This window comes from Sturnus vulgaris, chromosome 2 (assembly GCF_052056855.1).
Source record: "Sturnus vulgaris isolate bStuVul1 chromosome 2, bStuVul1.hap1, whole genome shotgun sequence".
Taxonomy (NCBI): domain Eukaryota; kingdom Metazoa; phylum Chordata; class Aves; order Passeriformes; family Sturnidae; genus Sturnus; species Sturnus vulgaris.
In genome coordinates this window covers 113,696,422-113,714,260 of record NC_142244.1, presented here as the reverse complement: position 1 = coordinate 113,714,260, position 17,839 = coordinate 113,696,422, and the positions used below count along the sequence as shown (strand labels likewise).

The following is a 17,839-nucleotide window of genomic DNA, read 5'->3' as shown; positions in this document are numbered from 1 at the left end:
GTGTTTTTGCCGTTCCGTTTCTTCCCCTCTTTTTTCTTTTTTTTGTTTGTTTGTCTGTTTATTAGTCAATAACAAATTGGGAAGATGTTGGTAAACCAGTCAGGTTTTTGCTTATTAGCTGGAATCTGCGCTACACTGATTTTCCTGGCTCTAGCCTATTACTTGTATTGGTAAGTTAGATTTTTGTACTGTGACTTTGCTGGTGGTGGCTTGTCCTTTAAAATTCTTCCTTGGGGTGAGCTGGAGAGTGGTGCTCCTTTTTGAAGTGCTCTGGAAGGTTGATGTGTACTTACTAATGTGTGGCTGGGGTAGATACATTCCCTGATTTGCTCTGGTATCATTATTTGTTGTGGGGCTCGGTTTTGTTGCTGTTTGAGTTTTTGTGTTTTTATTCAGCTGAGAGCATAGTGGCTAAGGATGCCACTTGGGTAAGATGGTGACTGTGTATTTCCATTTTTTTTCTGCAAGCCTTTACAGAGCTCTTTCACTCTTATTTTGTGCTCTTAGTTGTTTTCACAGCTGTCTCTCAGCACGTAACACGGAAATTAGGCTGACAGGCTCACCGTGTATTAGGGTGTTTGTGGCACACATATGTGTTCAGCATGGAAAAGGAATGTTTCAGGCAGGTGAAAATTCAGATTCTACCCCTGGGCATGGGAGGGTTTTGGCTGGGAGCAGCAGAGCCAGGAGCCCACACGTGCCTGGGTGTTTTGGCTGGATTTGGGAAGGGTAGGAGCCAGGGCAGGGCTGCCCTACATTTCTGGGCTGCCCTTTTTTCTCTGTGTCCCCACACATGTCCAAGACTCTCAGCCAAAAGAGATCTTGAAACTTTTTAGAACCTTGTCTGGAGTAAACAGCAACTTTTAGAAACCCAATCTGTTGACTGGTTTTAGTGAAAAAATGCACATCAGCTGTAAAAGGAGTTGGAATTAATATGGCTGTGCCTGGAGAGCTTTCCAAGGGGTGTGACATTGCTGAGAACAAGTTTCCAGCATGACACGTTAGTTAGTTAGTTAGTTAGTTAGTTAGTTAGTTAGTTAGTTAGTTAGTTAGTTAGTTAGTTAGTTAATTTTTAAAGGTGTTTAAAAAACAAAAGAAATTAAAATCTATGTAGGATCATCTTGATTTTATTTTGCCAAATATTTCCTCCAGGCAGTTATGCCTGCACTATTTACAAGCCTATGCTCTTCTGTGTGTGTGTGTGTATGCACACACTTGTAATATTAATGAGTTTATTTACATTAAAGCTTTACAGTGATTCTCTGCAGGTATGTAAACTCTCAGCTATACAGTGTGGCAGCTCAAATTAAAATGTATGTGATTATTAGTCTCTGTAGTCCTCAAAATGTGCAAGAAAACAGGCATGTGTGACTTTACAGTTTTAATGTTAAAATCAGGAAATCTAGAGCTTAAAGAAATCTATTGCTGTCCTGCTAAATGTTATTTTTAACAAAAGAAAGTTCATGTAGTAAGTACATACATGAACCCAGTGTAGTTTTTCATTTATTCTTCATGTCTTAGCTCAGTTTTGGGGCGTGGTGTGTGCATCTGATAGCAGTTAGGTTTTGTACTGATGCAAACATAAATTTGTGTGCATTATGCATACAGCATAACGTGCACGCATCTCTTACAATTCGTGTTTCCCCTTATTTTGTTCCCTCTTAAAATTCTTGACTTGAATCCAGGTCAAATCTGGTTTGCAGGAGAGATTACAATTCTGCACACAGCAGGAATTAGCTGGTATTAGGTCAGATCCTCTTCTTCCACAACCTCAGGGTCCAGGAGAAAATTAATTACATCACCTGCTTGTTTGTGAAAAGAGAGCTTATTCAAACCTCTTGATTAGATATAGATGAGACTTAATGCCAGTAGCTCGGAGCACTTTTTTGCCTTTGTTGGTTTGGGTATTTTTAACTCTTTATTGTTGCTTGAAGGAAGCTGACTTTGATAAATATTTTAGTTCATTAATTTTTAACGTAAGTTTGCCCTGTAGGAAGTAACTAGAAAGACTAATTATTTCCTTTTTCTTCCTAAATATGTTAGTTTGGCTGCTGCAATTCCCTTGGAATATCCTCAGACAGAGCTGGGGTGATTAAGATCAGAGATCACCAGTTCAGCAGGGAATCAACTTTGCATATTGAGAGATTAACTCGAGGTTGTTTTTTTTTTTTTCTGTAATTCCATCTGATCTTTTGCTTCTCCTGGGTGGGAGCACTCTTATGAACTTTCTGGACCAGATGTATTTTAGTCACTTTCTGGACTAAATTTAGTTTGTCCTCTCTAAGGAATTCATCTAAGGAAATGATTTTTTTTTTGTTCCCCTGGGACCTGTGGCACCCTCCAGACCTGAGGCTCCTTTGCTGCATTTCTGATGCAATATCACCCCCAAGCCTTGGAAATCATCATGTCCCTTCTACTTCCCCCCAGGAAAAAAACAAAAGAAACAAAAACCCCAAAAAACCCCACAACCCCCGCCCAAAAAAAACCAAAACAAAATTTAACCCCCCCCCCAAAAAAAAGCAAAACAAAACAAAAAAACCCAACAAAACAAAAAAACCAAAATCAAAAATGGAGAAAAATAAACGTATAGGGAATAATCCAGAGGGTTCCCCCATTTCCCAGCCATGTCTCCTCTCTCAGGCTCATTCTGATACCAGGTGTGAATCCTCACAGGATACACTCAGCAATCCCCAGCTGCTCCAGAGAGTTTGTTTGGTTAAATTCTCTCCATGAGCTCCTAAAAGAATTGTCCTTTTTCACCAATCAAGAAACCTCTTAGACCAAAAATAACGGATTTATCACTCTATGTAGGCTTATAATCACTTAATATATAGGATAAACTCATAAGAGTCCTCTGCACTTTTTCTGGTATGCTTTAATTGACCATTTCCAAGCTACAAAATATTTGAAGCAAATGCTTTTTCTTTCTTTCTTTTTCCCCTACTGCCAAATCTGCTTTCTGTTTCAGCTTCTGGCCACCAAAGGAACCTGGAATATTAACATGTATTTAGTGTGATTAATTGGTGTACTTTGTATTAGAAATGAAGGTAATTTGACACAGTGATTTTACCTCATTCCTAGAGCTGTCTTGTTGCTTGAGTGGTGTGCCCAAATGCCTGAACTTGCCATGAATGCTTTGATTTTATTAATGCACCTTAAGAGCAAAATAATTCAGATCATGACGTTTTGGCTACTGTTGTATTTTGTGCTGCAGTAGATGAATGTTTTTTGAGAAGGGAGACCTGTGCTAGACTTATAGTTTTAATGAACTACATAATTTCACTGCCCATGTTTGGTTTTTTTTGTTTTTTTGCTTATTGACTGCAGTGGTGCTTTGGTCTCTCTGTTTCTAGTGTTTGAAGCAGTAGTTTAGGACATGATCTCTAATTATGCCCATCTTGGGTTTTATTAGCAATTCCCATCATGGTTTTTTTGGGCTGTATGTTATTTCAGCCACAGTAGCCTGGAGGTTCCTAATTTCTGGGTGGTTCACAGACAATGGGGAGAGGTTTTTTCCATGGGAAGCCCCTGGCCATGGGAATGGTTTGGTGCTCTGGGAAGTGCAGTGTGAGCCCTGGACTGGTGAAATGTGAGCACTGAGCCCCGTTCCTGTCACGTTAGGGCTGGGTTTGTGTTATCTGTCATCTGTGGATAATGTGCACGTAATCTAATGGCCTGTGCTTGAAATACCACCCTGTTTGTGTAAAAGCCACTGTGCTGTGCTGCTTTATTTAGGCAGCTTAAAGAGAAGCACTGAGATGATAGGTGTCCTACATTGACTGGGTCCTTGTCTCTGAGATAAATGCCTGGAGATTAAAACAGCCTGTGTCTGTGCCTTTGGTGTAGCACCAAACCACGCAGTTTGAGTGTAGAGTATTCATCTAAATCAGGAGCTTGCACAGAAGTTGGAGCTTTTGAGCAGCGTTCTCAATGTGGATTTCAGGGGGGGTTGTTTCTGTGCTGTGGCTTCTGCTTGTGGAAAAGATGGAAACCTCCACTATCGAAAAGCTCCTCACCCAAAGAATTTTGTGGCCATGCCCACGTGGCTAAACTGTGAATTTATCTGGGCTAACATAGCACTGCTGTGTCTTTAAATGTGATGAGCTGAAGAGGTTGAGCTTGGCAGGTTTTTCAGGCTGCTTTGCTATGGAAATAAAAGTTAGTGTTGTCCTGTTCAAATACATTTATCTGTCTCTCAGTGATATGTTTTGAACTCGTGGAGGAATTTCCAGACACACTTGGCTGGCTGGAAAGTGTCTGTGATGGTTTCTCCAAAATTATTGGAGTACTACAAATTTCATGGAAGTAGCCAGAGGAGAAGGGGGATGCTAAGAGCCTGTTATGACGAAATTGGATGTTCTTTGCTGCTCACGTCTCTACATGGATGTGAGCACTGTCAACACTAAAATCCAAGTTCATAAGGAGCCAGGCTTTTGGAACTACATGCTAAATTCCTTTCTCTGGCAGGCAGCTCTCTAAGCTACTTAACTCTTCTCTGCAACCAGAGCAATTGTTATCCAGGAACTAAACAGAGATTCCTATATATGGGTCTGACTTGGAGGTTAGATAAAACATGAGATATTAAAGGCTGGAGGCAAGGCTGGAAGAGCAGCTGTCGACACTGCACAGGCTGTTTTTTCCTTTTCAACACAAACCAAGCTGACCTCAGGGACTTGGCTGATCCTGCTCCGTGCAGTGGTTGCTCTGCCACAGACCTCTGGTCCAGAGAGGCAGCAATTCCCATTCCACTGAGGATGTGCAGCAGCACAGTTCCCCGGGCACTTGCTCCCCCGTGGCTGATTTGGTTGCCCTTTGCAAACAAATGATGTCAGACTGTGATTTGAGAGGGATGTGATTTAGTAGTCTGAAATCTGGAAGACGCTGTGAGAAAGATCATAATTTCAATGCTAGCAAAGGGATTAAGAGGAGCAAAACAAATGTTGTAAGTGATACTTAAACTTAGGTCTTTCTTAAGGAGGATGAATGTGTTTCAAATCACATCTTCGATTTAGCTGGTAGAGTTAAAAGTGAATCTGTGGCTGAGTTACCTGGTAGGGTGTGTCTGTACTGCAGCTGGGATGTGATTAGTTTTAAAGGAGGGATGAAATGCTTGTAAGAGTAGCCGTGACAACGTAAAGCTCATTGCGGGCTCCAAAAACCTCCTGGGAAGTGGAGTGAAAACTCAGGCAGTTTGGACTTCATTATTATTGCTCCATGTGCAGTGCCTGCCTTCCTGTACAGCCCAGTGCTGACATCTCAAGCAGAGAGGTCTCAGAGTGGCTTCACATGATCTAATGAGAGATCTCAGCATCTTCTTTTCTATGGAGATTGTCATTGTGGGCTTGTCATTAAAAATAGAATATAGTAGAATATAGAATATAATTGGGTGGGTGTGATTTGAGTATGAGGCAGCTTTCAGCCAAGCTCATTTCAGAAATAGGTTGGTTTGCTCAGGGCTTTATCCAGTTAGGTTTTGAAAATGTCCAAGGATGGCATTTCCTCAGCCTCTTTGCACTCAGCTTGTTGCAGTGCTGAACCACTGTTCCTGTGTTGTTAACACAGCTGGCAGAATTATAAATTGGTGTGATATTTAAAGAGAATCTTATTAGTCTATGTCCTGAAGTGAATGATGAGTCACGTTTTCCAGAGGTGGCTGCTTGGGACTGGCCATTTGAAAATGCAAACATCTGAAGTTTGGTGGACTTTGAAGTAAACCTAGACGAAGATTGTGGGTTTTCTTTTTTCGTGGCCCTTTTTTTTGCCTGGCGAGACTCAAGCCAGTGCAGGTGTCCATGGTTTGGCCTCGTGTGTGTGAAGTGCTGATTTCTAATCCTGCAGCAGGAGTGTGCCAGGGAAACAGATGCTCTCAGCAGCTGGAGTCACTCCCCTTCTCCTGTTTGTCCTATAGTTTGAAATATATATTCATCTGTAATTGTTTGAAATGCCTTCCCTCAGATCCTTGTGCTACATGTATTCTTTTTGCTTTTACACGGTCCTGTACATTTATAAAACCAGAAGGTGAAAGCAAAACTTTGATGTGTATAGCAAAGATCATAAAGTGCTCATAGGAACTGTCATCCAGGGAAGAATTGAGGGAGACCAACTGTGTACATGGGAAGGAGCAGGTAGGATAACAAAAATTAATACATTAACACAGAGGAGAGGGAGAAACTTTGCAGAGAACCAACTAGAAATGATGGTATGAGATGTCAGGAAAAAAGCGTTGTTCTTAAATAGCCTCGTTCAAAACTTCTTTAGCAGAAAACATGACTGGAGAAGTGACTTGTAATATCAGAAAAAATAATGGGTGCTTGAGTTCTTGTGAAATTACTGTAGAAATTAAACTTGCAAAGCATTAAGACACTGGTTTGTATCTTGAGTTCAGAAATAGCATCAATTGCACTTTACTAAATAGACCATCTTTCTACTTGGTGCACGTATTGCCATGGTGAGGGGAGAATTAAAAACAAATCATTTGTTCTCAAGAGATCAATAATAGAAGCTACAATTCTGAAAATAGATGTTCACGTGGAGAAGGAGATGAAGCAAGGATATTTTAGGTTTACTACCCTCTTGATACGTCTGGGAAGTTTTTGGATTAGCTGGTGATTGCTTTTCTCATCCAGTGGGAGCAGGTTTGGTGGAAGGAAGCTAATGAACAGGGCAGAGCTGCACCAGGTTTGTGTGTGTCAGCTTCCTTCTGTGCTCAGTGGACTGGGAAACAAATAGCCCAGGTCAGAGGGGTTTTTTCTGGTGATTAGTAAGCTTATCTTGTCTGCCTAAATCCAAGCGTTATAGTGGTTTTGGTTATTAATAAAATGCCATGTCCCTGTGGCATGATAGTAGCTAGCATCAGATTGATGTCAGGACACCAGATTGTCATTTTACTCAGTGGATTCTGCAAGTAGGGAAAAAATAAAGTCAGGAGGGTTTTTTCTGACGTATAAATAACTCCTGTAGTTGCATGCAGTGTGGGGAGAGAAATAAGATGCTAAATATTCTGGCATGGAGGTGGAGAGTGATGGATGGAAATCTTGTTCATGTTGTGGATGCAGGGGGGAGCATGGTCTGTACTCCCCCTCAGCTTCTCAGCTCTTAAGCAATGTTCATTTATCTTCCCCTTTCTCTTCTACCTGAGCAATTGTCAATCAGGTTTGGGCCCTTTGCTCCACAGGGCTGTGGGGAAGCTGCTGTTTTGCAGGAGGTTTTTGGGTCCCTGTGCAGTCCTTGGATTTAATTTAGTGTTGGTATTAGGAGTGGCAGCCCAGGTTTTCTGTTCAGCAGTTGTGAGGCTCACTTTGGAAATTGTTCCTCCATCCAGGGGGGTGACTCCAGGGCACACCTGGAGCTGTGCACTCTGGTCTTTGGGGAAAACCATACACTCACCAGGGAACAGCAACATTTTCTAAAAGATGCCTTTCTACATAATGTTTAACTTCTTTAAAGCCATTATATTGGCTTTGTGGTGTTATAAAGTTGATTGGGGCAACCTGGAAAAAGAAAATCCAGTATCATTTACTGTGTCTAATTAATTTATTAAATTCCAGTTCATCTGGTTGCTCCATAGCTCTGCGCTGGCCACTTGCTGCCACTGAAACTCTGTTGTCAATGAGGATGGAGAAACTCTGAAATTTTTTGCAACCTGGGAGTTGTAAAAAGCAGAGCAAGTGACTCAGGAAAGAGCACTTCAGCAAATCTACTGTCAAATTGAAAATCCCTGCATAGAAATACAGAAATGCTAAAGTTAGAAATGATAAAGTTTCTCCCTGAAATATTTTTATTTCAGCCTGGTTTGGTTGGTTGGGTTTGAGTTTGTCTTTTTTAACAAAGAAAAGTTTTTTTTACCTGATTAAACTTCAGAATTTGAGACCTAATGAGAGGTTTAATTACCAGACACAAGACAGATGTTAATCTCAAGTTAGAAATTAGGAGCAAGGGGATGATATATGATCTAAGCATACTCTTGAACTGTTCGTTAGCATTTTCCCCACAATGCTTAAAAAGTGTCACTATCAGAGTCTAGACATAAATCTGACTAAATCCTGTTTTATGGTGGTAGTTGTAATTGTGGTACTTCAGGTTTTTGTATTCATAAAAATGCATTTTCACCCATGCAGTCAAACTATCCATCTTAATAAGTTCGGAAAGAATGAAAGGCTTTGGAAAGATACTGAATTACTGTGAAAATCCACTCTGGATAGTATTCTTCTCACTAAAGAGCAGCCTCAGCCAGAATGTAAGGGAGAAAACAAGACCTAAGTGCCAAGGAAAGTCTGGCTGCTTTAAAATTCAGAGACCTCATTTTCTCGCACCTGCTTTTTATTCAGAGATTGCAAGAGGCTCTTATTTTTTTTCAACTCCCAGTTGGGTTTTCAACTTTGAATGAACTAGTTGAAATGAAGAAAATACTCACTACACCTGCTAGCTCTATCAAAAGCAGAAGTAATTAAGGCAAAAAGTCTTTTTTTTGCAAGAGAAATGGAAAATGCTTACATTTGAGGGGAAAAATGTCAGTATCAGCATTTGCTCCATGGGAAAGGCTGAAAATAATAGAGCTGCTCGATGCAGAATGTGATTTCCTGGTGGTTAAATCTTGACATGATTTCCAGTCAGGTAGTGTAAAAGTCCTGAGTTCTTCAGAATAAAAAAGTGCCCATTTTTCAGCTATATGAGAAGAACTTGCAGAGCTAACTTACAGCTCCAGCTATTTCTGTGAAATAACACGTTTGCAAATTTTGGTCTCAGTCCTCTTTCATCATTTTAAGCAGGTAGAGTTTGTTTCGCTTTTTTAGTGTCTGATATGTTTTGTTGTTTTGTTTTTTAATGAAACTAAAATCCTGGGTTGTTCTTTTGACTCACAATGTGTATTTATTGTTGGTTCTGCCCACCTTCACTTCATGTCAAGTGGAGGGGGAGGTTGAAGCTCCTCCTGGCCATGGGAATTGTGTCAGCACCCAGCCTGGTCAGGGTTTCACAATATTCAAGGTGTTTGTGCAGAAATAACAGTGACCTGTATGGGGACAAAAGTGGAGAAACCACATATGTGTCACATTTTTAACATTTGAGAAGTTAAGCTCAGGGCAGGAGTCTTTTCCAGTTGATTGCTTCCTTTTGTCTGTGCTTTTTGCAAGAGTATGTCTGAAATGTTCATCTTAACTCTCTTACTACTCTGTGTTGGTTAATGTATGCACTGACTCAACAGGAAAAATTCAACTGGCAGCAATCACTTTTGTGGGGAGAGATTTGATGCTCTTGCCACACTGCCTGCAAAAAAAGAATCATTAGTGCTTCTGTCCAAATGCAAATTTCATCACAGGTTTGTGGGATTGCTGATAGAGTGCAGCACTTACATAGGTGTTCAGGCTGCAGGGGGATGGAAAAAATGATGAGCTGATTTGAGAAGAGCATTGATTATGGCCAGCCCAGCCTTGTGTGATTACTTTTCAATCATGAGATCCATGCTCTCCTGGTTTCCACTTCCCACCCTTTCTCTGATTACAATGCTGATTTTTTACAGATTATTTCTTACTGGGTTAAAATGAAGTTCCTTCAGGCCTGCAATTCCTATCCTGGAAATTGCTGGAGCCCAGCATGTTTTTGTATCTGTGTGTATACTGATGTATAAGCAACGTGATTTTCAAATCCAGGGATTTCTGCCCTAATTGTGAGACCTGCCTTTGGCAGAGGGGCATTATTTGGTGTGTCAGTACAGTGCTACCTACTGAATCTTCAGAGTACCCAGACTGTGAGCACTAAACATGGCTAAAATTGGTCATTGCCTCCATCCTACTCCTTCCAGGGAGATACACTGCTTCCTTCTGCCTCCATAAACCTTAAAGCCACACCAGTGTGGTGCTGAGCACAAACTGGTCAGTCATGGCTTAGCTGCAGAGAGCACAAGTGGAAGATCAGCAGGTCCCTCTGGGGATGTGTTTTACATCTGTAACATCCTAAAGCTGTGTGTTGCCATTAAAGAAAGGGCTTCCCATGCTTTGGGTATAACTTTGGGAGATAGAAGCATGCAAAACTCTGTGGTTGATGGAGATTTGTTGGCTTATTTTCCATGATGAACATTCAGAACTGCTTAAATGTCTCGTGGTGCTGGTGGTGATTTCACTGCAAGTGCAGCATTAAATGATGTGTGAGCTGCTGCTGGGCTGGGCTGGGAGCTCCAGCTGGCTCCTGCCTCTCCCAAGCATCCCTCCCTTCGTGCACAGGGTTAAAGGGGTGCACTGTGTTTGCCAAAGGTGCTCTGCTTGCTTCTCCAGCCAAGATTTTCAGCTGGAATACTGTGTAGAGTTCTTGTGCCCCCAGCATGAGGAGGATATGGAAGTGTTGGGGTGAGTCCATGGGGGGCCACAAATTTCATAGGGGACCTGAGCACCTCCCCTGTGGAGACAGGATGAGAACTGGGGCTGTTCAGCCTAGAGAAGAGAAGGTTGTGTGGAGAGCTCAGAACAGCTTCCAGGATCTGCAGAGTTCTACATGAATGGAACTGGAGTGACAGAACATGGGGAAATGACTTCAAACTGCAATAGAGTAGGGTTAGGTTAGATGTTAGGAAGAAATCCTTCCCTGTGAGGGTGGGGAAGCCCTGGCACAGGGTGCCCCATCCCTGGAAGTGTCCAAGGCCAGGTTGGGTGATGCTCTGAGCAGCCTGGGGTAGTGGAAGGTGTCCCTGCCCATGGCAAGGGGTGGAATGAGATGAGCTTCAAAGTCCCTTCCATCCCAAACCATCCTGTGATTCTGTGATGTCCTTTCTTATTTATCACTGGTGAGTGAACCTATCTGGGGAAAAAAAGGGAGAGTTGAGCAGCAGGAGCATCCCAGTGCTGCCCATAATCTGCCCAGTTTTAACTCAGGCAGGACACCCTGCCATTTCCCTCGGGGTGAGATTCCAGGGAGCAGTTACCAGGACTGAAAATATAAACCTGTCCTTTAAAGAACTGCAGTGGACCTGCTGGAGTGTGCCGAGTTCTGCAAGAGCATCTCCCAGCCTGCTTTTGCTCTCAAAGCAAGCTGGAAACTTGACAGTTTTTCAGAACTTGGGGCTGACACACAAACTGAACACCAGGTGGGCAGGCAGTGCCTGTGATGGAATGATGGAATGGGCTTAAGTCCACTGTGACACAAAGCAGGGCTCTTGCACAGGTCTGGGAAGCCTTTGGTGTGTGTCAAAAAAGAGGAGAGTAAGACACGAGGGAAGGAATAGGAAACTCAGGAGCTAGCAAGGATTAGCATCCTGCTTCTCCCTTGAGGGAGTTTTATCCAGAGTGGCAAAGTGGGGAGACTGGCTGCCACCAAGCAAACAAAAAAGGCCAGGGAGAAGTTTAAAAGTTCCCAAGAGAAGGAACAAGACTGGCAGAAGGTGTTTGACAACCATTCCTGAGTGAGTCATGCTTAGCTGTCTGTCTGGAGCCAGGAGGAATTTGCAAAGCTGAATAATTGTTCCTATTTATTTCTTAAAATATACAGAATATGACAGTGCTCTAGCTCGTGCATTTCAGTGTAAATGTCTTGCAGTGGGCTGGTATTTTCCCCTGGTTTTAATCCTTTTTTCTTTGCAATTGCAGTCTTGCTTATCTTCTGCTGCTCCATCCTGCTGTGGGAGCATGGATCCCCCTTGCCCTGGGTCGATGGCTCAGGTCTCTGTGTCTTCCACTAAAGACAAAAACAGGAATAATCTGTGTCTCCCTGATTTTGGTTTCCAAAATCAGGCTAATTATGTGATTGTGTGCTTTGTAGAACAACATAAGTTACGGGGTGTTTATTTTTCCTGATAGCAAGCAGGTAAAAGAAAACTTGAGTTCAAATGCTTGCAGTTGGGTAAACCTTGGTATCAGTAATATTGGAGTTTGGGACAAGGTTTGTTAAGGCTGAGTTCTACAAGAGCTGTCACGAGTATCTGTAAATATGCATATACCCACAAACCCCATCTGAACCTGTGAGAAATGAGGCAAACTTACCAAATTTGCAGTTATTATCTAATCTAAATTTAATACACGATGTTTTGTAATTCTAGTTCTAAGGAAAATTAATTTTGCATTGCTCATAGTGAAACAAAAGTGTGAGACTGCAGACTGAGGGATGACAAATGTGTGTATCCAGGGGAGAAGCAGCACACAAACACCTACAAGCAGTTGTAAGTGACATACTCTAATAGAAGCTATTCTAAGTTTATTAAAACATAACACAGTGATTGTCTTCCTGAAATAAAAACATGTTGGGTGCACAAGCAAGTGTTGAAGTTGTGGGGTGCCTTCCCTGGACAGCTCAATGCAGAACCCTGTGATGTTTTTGTGAGCATGGGAGGCTGTTCTGTGGGAAAAGTGAAGTGGTTTGGTGAGACTCAGCCATGGCATCAAAGTTGTCTGAGTGGTTTTACCCAGGGAACTCGTGACAGATCTCTCTAGTTTCTCTGTTGTGAACAGAAAATCTCTATGAAAATACCATTATTTTCTTTGTCAATAAAGAGGTGCTCGCAGGGAGAGGAATTCTGCAAGGAGTTCTGCTTCCTTGTGTAGGTTTTCTTACAGCCAGCAGATTTCTAAGCAAGTCAGGGTTTATTTTGGTTATCCAATCCATTTGTTCAAATAGAGGCAGTGTTAACTGAGGGTGTATGCTGAGGAGAAATTGAATTTGTGCACGCTCGCTCTCTCTCTTTTGTGCCAAGTGTGATACAAGGAAATGGTTGAAATTAAATTTGGAAAACAGCCATTTTAATAATGCTGGTGTTTTCAGCTGTAATATTGTATAGCAACAAGTTAGAGCAAATATAATTTCATCCCTAGTGGTGGCATAAGCACAGTGCTCTGTGCAGCTCTTGGGGAGGCTCAGTCATGTCACTAACATTGCATTTAGGGTAGGGAAGAGGGAAATCTGCCCCTCAGGTGCAGTGATGTGTAGTATTGAGAGCTGGATTTTTTTTTTCCCCCCTTCTGTTTGCACTGAGTTGTTTGAATGCTTTTCTTTGCTTTGTTATTATATTCTGTGGTCTTCTCACTACAAAATGCAAGTTAAACAACTGGTTATCTTCATATTTTTTTCTTAGAGCAACCTGTATCTTGAAGATAAGAAGGAAATGTAAAAACTTTTCAGTAAGTCTAATTCTAAATGCCTGTGAAATGATCATGAATGTCAGAGCCATGTGCACAGCTTTTTTCCTTTCTTTATTTTTAACCTCAAAGTATTGGCATCTCATTAAGATGATGAGTCAAACCAAAGGCTTTTTATTTGATGGAAAGAGTCTTATCAAAAATTTCGACAGATACTGAGCCAAACCTATTGACATGAGTGAAAATTTCTGTGTATGGCTTGAATGCTTTTAAATGAAGCCCAAAGTAAGGAATGGATTTCAGACAGATAGTGGTGATAATCTTTCACTCTTGACCTTTTCTGGAAATTGGCTGTGGTGCTGTTTCAAGACCAAGATGGACAACATTTCAAGGAATGAGTTTTCATCTGATTTCGTGATTCATTTCATGATGGTACCATTTTTTTGCTTTTTGAGATCTTATTCCTAGTTCTTAAAACTCAAAAACAAACTTAGATCTCTGTGACCTCAATTTAGCTTACAATTCTTTTCCATACCCTTCAATTTTAAAAATTCATAACAAGCAGGATTTTTAATGAACTCTGAATCAGCCTTGCATCTCACCGAGGCATGTTCAGGGAAATTAGACCTATATTGTGTGAGAAACTAAGATAATCCTTCTGTCATGCTTAGGTTTCAAAGGCTGGGTCTGTAGTAGACAGTTTGTAATGCTGTGTGGGATGCAATTGAGTGGCTGTCTATTTTTACAGCTTATCTGGAGAATCCCTGGTACAGACTGTTCAAATGGGTACCAAAACTGTTGTTATACCTTATTTGCTTATTCTCTCTGACTCACTGCTGTTGATCTAAGCTCTGTTTTCCAGCCTACTTAGACACCTGTGGTTGCCAGTGGTGGCTCTAAAATAAATGAGTGGAGATTGCTTTTAGTGGTGCCATGGCAGAGTGGGCAGGAGTCTTGGGATGGATTTTTAAAATTTTGGGCAAAGTCCTGGATAAATACTCTCTCCATGGGTTTTGTGTGGCTTCTGCATCACGAGGGTCAGGCTCCCAAATTCCTCATCCCAGAAAGAAACGTGGAACAGTGCAGGAAGTGGGAGTCCATCAACAACCTGGGGTCTTCCTGAATATTTTCCTTGTTTGGCTTGTTTGCTGTGAATATGTAATTTAGCTTTTAAAAGCTGGATAGCCTCTGCACTTTCATCTTTCAGCTAGAAGTGAAAGGAAAAAAAATTTCTTCAAGTAAAAATTATTTCTTAGCAGTAATTGATTACTTCTAAGCATTGATCATAAGATGATCAACATTTTTTTGTGAGGAATGTCCCAGAAATGTCCAGGAAAATAACCTGTGGCAGTGTGGTATTTCTGAAGGTTTCTAAAATAACCAGATTGGGATCTGTACTTTTATTTATCTGACAAAGAAGTATAGGCAGGGCCATTGGAAGCTTTCCCTCATATCTCTGCCCTGACTCCTGGGTAGCTGCTGAGTGTTCTTGGGTTTTCTGATCTCAGGGGAAGCGAGGGAACAGACACACTTAGGCTGGTGATTTTCATGCTTTTGAAAGAAACAGCCTGAGTTGGGTCATCAGAAAGGTTGGAAGGGTAGAAAGTAAACTGAGAAAAAGCCATTTTCTTGAGCTCCTGGTTTCTGCTGCTTTTATCTGTCCCTGTATTCATGAAGCAGCTCATGCAACAGGTAGATCTCATTTTGAATAAAAAATAGGTTTTGTTTTCTTTGTGTGTTTTTGATGACCAGTGCTTGTAGAATTCTGAAAAATCATCAGGAAACTCTTGATGTGCAACAAAATTTGTTTGCCTTTTATCTTGTGCTTCTGACTTGCAACATCATTAACCCTCCCTCACAGGCAGGGTTTGCCAAGTTTATACAGACATCAAGGAGGCTTAGAAAGCTTCATCTGAAAAATTTAGTATTTTAAAACATGGTAGTGAAAGATAAAATTCAGCATTCTAAAAGTTTCATTCATTTCTCAAATAGCAAAAGTAGGTAAAATACCAGAGTTCAGGGTGGGGGCAAGATATTCAGGGCAAAAGATGTCTGTAATTGGTTTCATGGGTGGAGGTAAATATGGCACAGCAGAGATGGCAAAAGCATGTTTAGATAAACTGAATGCAAAGGTCGAAGATGTAAATACTGCTTGCCACAGTTCTTGTTGTCAAGCACTTTAATTCTCACTGGGTTGGAATATTAGGATCAGTGGAGCAGTTTCTAATTTCATGCTCATGCAAACATGAACTTCAGAGAGATTGCACACACATGACAGCAAGAAATTAATTAAAATCTGGAATTCAAAATGAATATACTGTCTTATAGAATGATTAGTGACTTAATTTTTGAGTTCATAAATAGCTATGTGTCATGAAATGCTGCAATGTGCATGCTGTGCATCTGGGGTTTTTTTTAACCTGACTTCTTAATGAAATGGGGCTGATGCAGTCACTGCTCTGTCATTCTCCCTTCTAATGGCTTTGAACTTGGTGGCACATTCCAGTGACATTTGGCAGAGGTAGAAGTCTCTAGGAGGTTTAATCATTAGGAATTCACCAGGCAGCAACTGGCAGAATGAGAGGACACAGTCTCAAGCTGTGTCAAGGGAAAATCAGGTTGGATATTAGGAAAAAGTTTTTCATGGAAAGAGTGATGAAGTACTGGAATGGTCTGCCTGGGGAGGTGGTGGAGTCACCATCCCTGGATGTGTTTAGGAAAAGACTGGATGTGGCACTTGGTGCCATGGTCTAGTTCAGGTGTCAGGGCTTGGGTTGGACTTAATGATCTTGGAGGTGTCTTCCAACTCAGTGATTCTGTGAATTCTGTGACTTCCATGAATGTAGAAAGCTGGGTAAAGGAGAACAGTTACATTCTGACTTCTGCTGAGAGGCACATAGGATCTTTTGGAAACCAGAGAATCCATGTGAACGTGGAGCTTCAGGACACAGCTCTGTCCTTGAATCCAGGACAGACCCACTGGCCAAGGCTGAGCCCATCAGAGATGCTGGTACCACCTCTGGGAGAGTGTGCAGAAGAAGGAAGGTGGGAAAGAACTCCAGAGCAGCCAGAGAGAGGAGTGTGAAGATGTGGGACGAGCCCAGGAGATTCCAAGGTCAGTGCAGGAGGGGCAGGAGGTACTCCTGGCACTGGAGTGGAGATGCCCCTGCAGCCCACGGAGATCCATGGGGATGCAGAGATCACCTGGAGCAGCCCACACCTGAGCCTGAAGAAGGCTGTGACCCTGGGAAGCCCAGGCTGGAGCAGGTTTGCTGGCAGGACTTGTGACCCTGCAAGGGACCCAGATTGGAGCAGCTGGTGAAGAACTCACCCTGGAGAAGTTCATGGAGGACTGCCTCCTGTTCCACTCTGGAACAGGGCAGGTGTGTGAGAAGTTCTCTCTCTGAGGAGGAAGGAGCAGAGATGAGTAGTGGACTGACCACAGCCCCGTTCCCTGTTCCCATGCACTGCTGGGCAGGAGGAAATACAGAAAATCAGGAAGTTGAGCCCAACAAAAAAAGGGAGGGGCTGGGAGAAAGTGTTTTAACATCTGGTTTTATTTCTCATTACCACACTCTGCTTTGGTTGGTAATAAATTGAGCTGATTTCCCCACACTGAGTCTGTTCTGCCCATGACAGCAATTGGTGAGTAATTGGTGATCTCTCCCTGTCCTTATCTTCACCCACAAGCCTTTTGTTGTGTTGTCCCTGTCCAGGTGAGGAGGGGAGTGATAAACCAGTCCTCCAGCCAGGGTTAGCCCACCACACTCAAGATATTTGTCTCCTTGTCCTTTTCTTGCGAGGCATAGAAATAAAGGAGAGAGCCCTGAAGAATGCAAAGCGTTTAAGAACATTTTCATGAGAGCAGATAAAAGATCAAGACCAGTGTGGATGGGGTTCTGAGCAGCCTGGTGTAGTGGGAGATGTCCCTGCCCATGTAGGTGATATTTAATGCTTCTTCTGCCAACCCAAACCATTGTCTGATGCTGTGAAAGCAGGGAGAGTATTAAATTCCCCACAGTTCTCAGCATGGCAGTACAGAAGGAAATGAAGGTTTTGTGGTGAAAGGTCAATGCTGGGAAGTTACAGTGTTTTAGGAAAACAAGGGCAGAAATAAGATTTTACCAGCGGGTCTTTAAAAAGGAGGCAGGGTATGGTAAAAACCTATGAGTAGATTTTTTAAAAGAAAAAATTAATAGTACTGAGACTTACTGCCTTAGACTGGGGCAGATGTTTACTTTCTAGATACTTCACTAAGCTGATCTTAATATATATATATATGTCAAATGCAGAAGTGGTGCTTTTCCTTGTTTCAGCAAATACTGATTTCCCCATCCTCCCCCCAACCCTGACCATGGGATAGAACACAGCAGCTGCTGACCATCTTTGCCTCTTGCCCTGTCCCTAAATTGCCTCCTGTCCTGCATGAGCAGGGATGCAGAAAACTAAAGAATTCCTGGATTAAGGTTAACTTCAAATTATCTGAAAAGCCAAATACAGTTAAGTGAGGGATTGTCAAAACAGAGACTGGCAGGTTCTGTATCCAGCAGTGAAAGTGGAAGGATCAGACAGCAGGACCAGAGGAAGAGGTCTCAGGCTGTGCCAGGAAGGCTCAGATTGGACATAAGGAGCAATTTCTTCATGGAAGGTGTTGTTAAGCCTTGAAACTGCCTGGGGAAATGGTGGAGTTATTATTCCTGCAGGTGTTCAAGAAGTGACTGGATGTGAGATTTATGGCTGTGGTTTTGTTAACGAGGTAGTGGTTGGTCAAAGATTGGACTCAG

The 17,839-nt window shown here is 42.1% G+C and overlaps 1 protein-coding gene across 8 annotated transcripts in view; it reads left to right on the top strand.

Annotated features, from left to right (window-relative positions):
- Window positions 1-17,839, top strand: part of AGPAT3 (1-acylglycerol-3-phosphate O-acyltransferase 3) — an 85,626-nt gene that overhangs the window by 49,822 nt on the left and 17,965 nt on the right. The window lies entirely within an intron of this gene.